Raw genomic sequence first — 7,262 nt, forward strand, 5'->3', positions numbered from 1 at the left:
TGGCTGCACTCAAGCTTTCACCCTCTGTACTGACGCTTCTGGACAAGGGATCGGAGCCGTACTCATGCAAGAGGATCTCGCAAGGAAAGTTTCTAGTGATAGTTTTTGCAAGTCGTAAACTTAATGATGCTGAAACACGTTATTCAGTAACGCATTTGGAGACGTTAGCTGTTGTGTGGGCACTAAAGAAGTTTAAGGACATTATATTTGGATATAAGATAACTGTATTTGCGGATCACGCGGCAGTGACTGAACTGTTCTATGGCAGAAACTTATCAGGCAGATTGGCACGCTGGTATCCGACAATTCAGGAATTTGACCCCGAGTTTAGGTATTTACCGGGAAGGGCGAATGTTGTCGCCGACGCTCTGTCTAGAAATATAGCACCAGTGATGCCTGTATCAACGTTCACTCTTTCACAACTGGAGCATGAGCAACGACGCGATCCGTTATGGTCAGCAGTCATTTTTGCTTTAGAATAGGGAGAGGATGTTAAACTCCCCAAATTAATTCTTCCCTTAAGTCACTACTGTTATTTTAAAATGCCACGATGGTGGTAAGCAGTTGGTTGTAAAAGGTCATTACAAGGCTCCGGATTACTGTGAAGTCACTTGTAGTTCATTACGGACCTTGCCTACTCATCAGCATTTTGCCTTGAATTTAAATCTCATGTCTGATTTAATTCCCATGTGTCCTGTTATGAACTTTACTGTAAAAAAATTTAAGATCGTTTCAGAGAAATTAAAGGTTATTTCCTACTTGAAAGAGGCCCAATTTGCTGATTTGAATAATAATTTGCCATTTTACTTGTCACGGGAAGTTGCAATACCAAGTCTAACAATTCCCACAATTGAGTAAATTTTGGCAGTTATGTTTCTGTTTTGTTATTATAAGTCAGTATCATCCAAATTGACAATTATCCACAACATTCTAACCCGTAAGACACTTAAGTCTAGGACCCCTGTAGTTGATGAAAACCCTACGGTTGCAGAGTCACCAGCTTAGTGTTTACATATATGTTTATAACATCGTTAGGGTTGTGTAGGATGTAGTCTGCGAGATTATTTAGTCCTCGCAGAGCTCGGGTGGTAGGTGACCGAGCGATGTAATGGCCCCTGTCTCATCAACAGAAGTATTATATAAATGGGTTCATTACATTTGATTTATATACTGATTCATCCCCTGTAACTTTCCACTGGCTATGAAATGTCATGCTCTTATCACGTGACTGTATGTCAGAACATGGGTCAGCTCGGATAAGCCGGCACCCACGTGCAGTCCCACTCATAATCTCACATCAAACGGACGTGATTAAACCGTCTATTTACATAGCCGCCGTCCTCTCTCTTCACACTCATAAATAGTGGAAGTTACCGTTGATTTACACTCAGGAATTGCATCAACAACAGTTTCTTAATAAAAGGAAGAAACAGACAATTGGGTTTCGTTACTCTAACCCAATATAATATATATGATCAGTCCTATATACATTATGACTAGTTCACTGCTGTGTTTGAACAAAAACTGTATTACTTTCCCAATATACTGTATAGGCTTCAATTAATTATTCTGATTGATCAACAATTGGTATTAGTGTATGTGTGAAGTTGTGTACTGTGAAGGAGTAATGTTTATAATCAGAGTGATCAGAAGTATGTATTTATTTCCAAAATGATTGGCATTATTTTTATACTACGGAAATTATATTTCTGTAAAGTAAACAGATAAGAAATACATGTTTATTTCCAAATTATTGATATTATTTTTTAAAGGAAACTAGATTTTTGGTAATAACAACAAAAATATTTGACCTTCCAAAGAAGTAAGAAATAAACATCTTTCATTACTTTCTTAAGTTTATTGTATTCCCCAAATAAAATAACATTTAAATATTTAATACATTTACATGCTGTCCTTCCAAGACAGCAGTGATGACATGACAGAGATTAGTAGTCCCGTGAGGCATGGGGGAGGCCTTTTGCTGCCCCCTATAACTATATGACAGTATTTACTTACTTTGAGGAATCGATTCTCGAATCGATTCCAGCGATTCCATTGGCACTGAAAATCGGAACTGTCGATTCCAATTTTAACGATTCTTGCCCAGCCCTAGTATATGCTGAAATGACTTGACGTTCACCCAGGCGGGCCAGGCCCCTAGACGATAACATACGGCAGTACCCAGCAACTGATCGCCCTAAACTCACCAGAGGCTGTCTGGTCCAAGCCAAACGTGCAACACGCAAGTGTGAAAATATTGTGTTTCATTGTGGACGTGAAGAATATTAATTGAGTAACTTCTGATGATATGCAGCTTATGTTGTGTTTACTATCAAGATAATCTACTCATTTGTATGGTAATATTAGGTAAATGTATAAATATGATATGTCACCTAACCTTCAGTTTCCCCCTTGTAAATTGATTATTTGTATTTGACAGGTACGACTGAAATAAACTGTATCGAGTTGACGTGGCAGGTTAATCTCCTTACCGGGCGATCATAATTATTATTCAAACAGAATAATGTAGGTTGAATTTCAACCTTTTTTCCCACTGCAGCAAATCAATCTTGAAGCTGTACTGTACTTTTTTAAAACGTTGGTTCTCAAACTAGATCTGTTTCTAGAGCTGATATCATTCCATCTATCGAAGCGAATCTGTGCAGCATCTCTTAATGGGGAGGTAGAAACAGTGGTAAAACTCAGTATTTACCAATTACACTTTCCATACTAGATAATCTCCCACCAATCACATTTTAGGATGCAATCATTCTGCCAAATTCTAAAATAGATATGCTAGGCCTCACCGTTTCCTCTAATATGTCATGGAAGCCACACATCCACAACATTGTTAAAGCTGCCTCCCGAAAGCTGGGAATACTGTACAGATGCAGTAGCTACTTCACTCCTGAGCAGTTGCTTCGAGTTTATAAATGATTCATTCGTCCCAACTTGGAGTACTGTTCTCATTCTGGGGTGGCACTTCTTCTGTCCAACTGTTAGATAGGGTGGAATCAAAGGCATTTCGTCTTATTATCTCTCCTCCTTTAGTTGATAATCTCTCTTCCCTTTCTCTTCGCCTCAATGTTGCTTCACTCTCTCTCTTTTACAGGTACTTTAACGGGCAATGTTTGGTGGATTTGGCAAGGCCGTGGGTTCGTAACACATGTCTTGCCCACGGTGCCCACCGTTTCTCTGTGGATGTCGGTCACACTAGATTCTATAATAACCCGTTACAGTACATCCTTCTTTCCTCCCACAGCCAAACTGTGGAATGCTCTGCCTTCTTCTGTGTTTCCATACTCATGCAATCTGTCTCTCTTGAAAAAGCTGATTTTCCGGCAGCTTCGTGGTGTAGGTTAATATATTTTTTTCTTTTCTATTTTTAATTTCTTTTTACTCATATTTTTTGGCCCCCTAGGCCCCGTTGTGGATGGATGACCTGTGCCCGGGTGGGCTATTCCCCACAAAAAAAAAATATATCAACTTGTAGAACAGTGATATTCTTTATATCATTAATCTGTTCAAAACAACTACAATAAAGTGCATTGGTTAACTGTCTATTATTTTTTCTATTAAATGGTGTAAAACTGTAGTTACTTCCATCGCTGCCTGATCAAGCCTTAAAACAAAAAATATGAATAAATTATAGTTTTCAGTGATAAGACTCCAGGGAAATAAACGCATCATTATTAGAGATAGCCTTATTTCGTTTGAGACGTCTTTCATTATTTTAACATAACCAACCTTACCGAAGTTAGGGCCGGGTAAGGTTAAGTTGGTTAAGTTAGGTTAAGTTATGTTACTTCAGTAAGTACGATAACATTCACCTATAGTTTATATTATGTGTACACCCACTAAAAAATTATTCGGCACCCGTATCATATTGTATCACGCCGTAAGGGTGCCGAATAATTTTTTATTGGGTCTACAGTATTGTTTGGTGCACATTACTATACAGAATACTTCAACATTAATGTACATCCAATAAAAAAATATTCGGCACCCTTACGGCGTGATACAATATGATACGGGTGCCGAATAATTTTTTAGTGGGTGTTCTTATTTACATATCAGTCCGAGTTTCTCGGAAAAATCTTAATTATATTCAAATTATCGTTTTGACACAATTTTTTCTAAAATGCACGATATCATACACATGTAGAATTAGTACAACACTGTCTAAGTACTCACAAAGTATGTATATGGTGGGGTTGGCAAAGGTTCCCAAAATGAAGCGGAAGGCGAGAATGACACTGAAGTTAGTGATGACAGAGGTGCCGAGGGATGTGAAGCTGTACACCACCAGTGACACCACCACCACGACCTTTCTTCCGTGCCTGCAGGAACACACACACAAACATACACTCTCAGCAAAAGAAGTAAAAAAAAAATAGAGGAAAAAATTCCAGTTTTGTAATATTCATGAAGTTCAGGAAAGATTAAGCGAGTGAAGGATGTCATCAAGGTAACGCGAGTAAATTAGAGTTGGTTATGGTAACTGCCAACAGTTACATCACCATTAGAGTATAGCCTCCTAGAAACTTACATTAAAAATAGATTGTGTGATGGGGACATGTTACGGCACACATAAGTGGATGACGAAAGCCCCTCACGGTCCACACCACTACACATTCATGTATATTTTAACACTGCTAAGATGTACATCGCTAAAGTATCATTTAAAAAATACTGTGACTTATTTATAAGACATTCTCAATATTTTAGTTCAGTTGGGAATATTTTTAACCGATAGTGAATGTGTAAGAAAAGCAAAAAATCATTGCAGAAAACTTACTGTCGGAAAACTCACCTGAAGAAGTTTTCTCAGCGGATAATTATTAGGTGACACAAACACCCTGAGGTTACACTCACCTTCACATTGTACCATACTAACATCTCCCAGGCAACATGGATGGGTTCCATAGGCCTCATGGCTCGTTACGGGTAGTGTCAATGTAGCACACTAATATTAAAACTTTGGTATATTACTGCACTCAATGTCCTTACTTACCAACTGTGAAGGTAGGTGTCCATTCACAACTAGGTGGATGAGAAGGGAAGGGGGGGAGGGGGGGAGGGGGGGGAGACTCCGGACGCGAGCCAGCAATTCTTAGACTGGACGCAAGCTCTGTATCCATTTGGCCGCCGTAACACAAGTAGTGTCGGATAAGCTAAACAAACATTTTTCTGTATAACGTTCAGAGAATAATATGTAATGTGCAACTGTTATGGAAATTGTATTGCGACCAGTGTCCATGCTATGCTGGTGTGATAGATATAGGCCCTATGTCAGGAGTGTAATTATACAGAGACAATGGCCACCTCTCTTACCTGTCAGCTATATATCCCGAAATAAAGGGACTGAATATGGTGGAGAACGCGTAGATGCTCTGATAGCTAGCTCGGAGGTACGCATTCTGACACACCAGCCCGAACTGTTGACAGAAAAACCTTTATACACACATCCAAAAAGGTGATAAAAAAGTGAGGTAACAAGTCTTAATGTATAAAGATTTGACAAAAATGAACTGAAAGTCTAACAAAATATGGCACTGCTAATTTTAATGATTGGCTGGTAACTTTTTGTTGTAATAATTATTATAAAATTTAGAGTGTGTCCCTGGAACACCAGTTACCCACCGGACATGAAGATGAGATCTAGTGGCGGCCAATTATGAATACCCGTACAGTGTATTACGATAATCATGTCTAAACGGTACCCGGATCCCGCTGTTCCCTTATGACAGCAACTGGTTCATAATATAATTGCTGGGAAGCCTAATTAAAAGTGTGAAACTCTCTCTCTTCATTTCCACATTGTGTTATCACATATTGATGAAGTGATTAATTAAAGACTGAACATAGTAAGGTTAGGTGGTAACCTAAGTTTGTTTAGTTAAGAAAATTAATTTAGGAAAGTCTTCCAGGTTCACTGTTAAGTGTCCAGGGTATAACAACATTCACGACTTGCTTACAGCTACCTTAATTAACGCATCCTATTATGTTTTTTTCACTGGAAATAATTCAGTAGTCCTATACTTGGCATTCTTATACCATCAAACTTTATATATCAAATCACATGTACAGTATCTTTTACACCTACCAAAAGTAACATTGGCGATATGGAAGTTTTGGTCAATGTAAGATAAGTGTTAATATAAGAAACACGGCCTTATTGTTATGTTGATCGTAATGTTTATGTTTTTTCCTGCTCTTCAACATGTAATGCTCGGACTCAGAAGTGGTGCCACTAAGAAGGCTCAGACTCTCAATTGGCTCAGCCACATCAATATTGGCATTATTATCCCCCCATGAATCTGTATTTTTCTGGCTAATTAAACTGTTTTAATATCAATATCAATACGGCAGCTGACATACACACTACCTCAGAGGTGAGAGTCCGAGTGAAGACGGAAGTGTCGAAGTCCCACTCGGTGCAGTGTTTCTCTTCCAACCCCGCCAAGGATGACCTGTCCACTGTGTAGGTGCATGAATCTCTGCGAAGGAGGACACAAGTCAGCTGTTAATGCAGTGTGGAAGAACAGATTGGCCAAAGTGAAATTTTTTGTAGTTGTGGAAAATTATTGAATATAATCAGAAGACAAGGATGGAGTTATATTGGTGTCGATCAATATATTGGTGTGGGGGTATGGCGAGTTTTATGTGTGTGTGTGTATTGGACCAGCAGCCGTCGGTGCTGGAGGGTGTCAGGTTGTGTGCACTGAGGCAGTCACAAGTAGCTCATCACGAATTTTCTTTTTACATCGAGGAAGGAATTGATAGAAGTGATTCTATAGTTGTTTATAAGAGTAGCTGTTGCATAGTTTCTTTCCTGGCTGTCATTGAGCAGCCATGCTCAAGTCACATCATTTTATATTTCATGAGTCATATACTTCTGTACGGCGGCTACAACAGTGACAAGGGAAACATAGCGCGGATGATCACAGTGTTCACAAGACAAAGAACCCTACATGAGTTTTTTCCCAGCACTGAACGATAATATGCGCTACTACAGACGAGGTGGTGGCTTGCGTCGTGACACACACACAGGAAGACACAGGTACCTTGCTCAATAACGTTGCCTTGGATTTACATTATGTATCACACCCTAGAAAGATCTGACCTTTCAGACGTTGTGTCGCCCGAATGTTGCCCGACCGACTTGCAAGCTGACCAGAATGAGCTGCACATTCTCATGATAAGTTTATTATATTCACATCCTCTGTTGTCTACTCTATTCTTGTGTTCCTTATTGTGTT

At 39.2% G+C, this 7,262-nt stretch overlaps 1 protein-coding gene across 1 annotated transcript in view; it reads right to left on the reverse strand.

Annotated features, from left to right (window-relative positions):
* Positions 1-6,532, reverse strand: part of LOC121880019 (organic cation transporter protein-like) — a gene marked incomplete at its 3' end in the record, with an annotated part of 49,692 nt that extends 43,160 nt beyond the window's left edge. Inside the window, 3 exon segments of the mRNA XM_042386970.1 lie at positions 4,195-4,340; positions 5,335-5,438; positions 6,389-6,532.
* Positions 6,533-7,262: the final 730 nt, after the last annotated feature.

This window comes from Homarus americanus, unplaced genomic scaffold (assembly GCF_018991925.1).
Source record: "Homarus americanus isolate GMGI-L3 unplaced genomic scaffold, GMGI_Hamer_2.0 scaffold30108, whole genome shotgun sequence".
Classification (NCBI taxonomy): Eukaryota; Metazoa; Arthropoda; class Malacostraca; order Decapoda; family Nephropidae; genus Homarus; species Homarus americanus.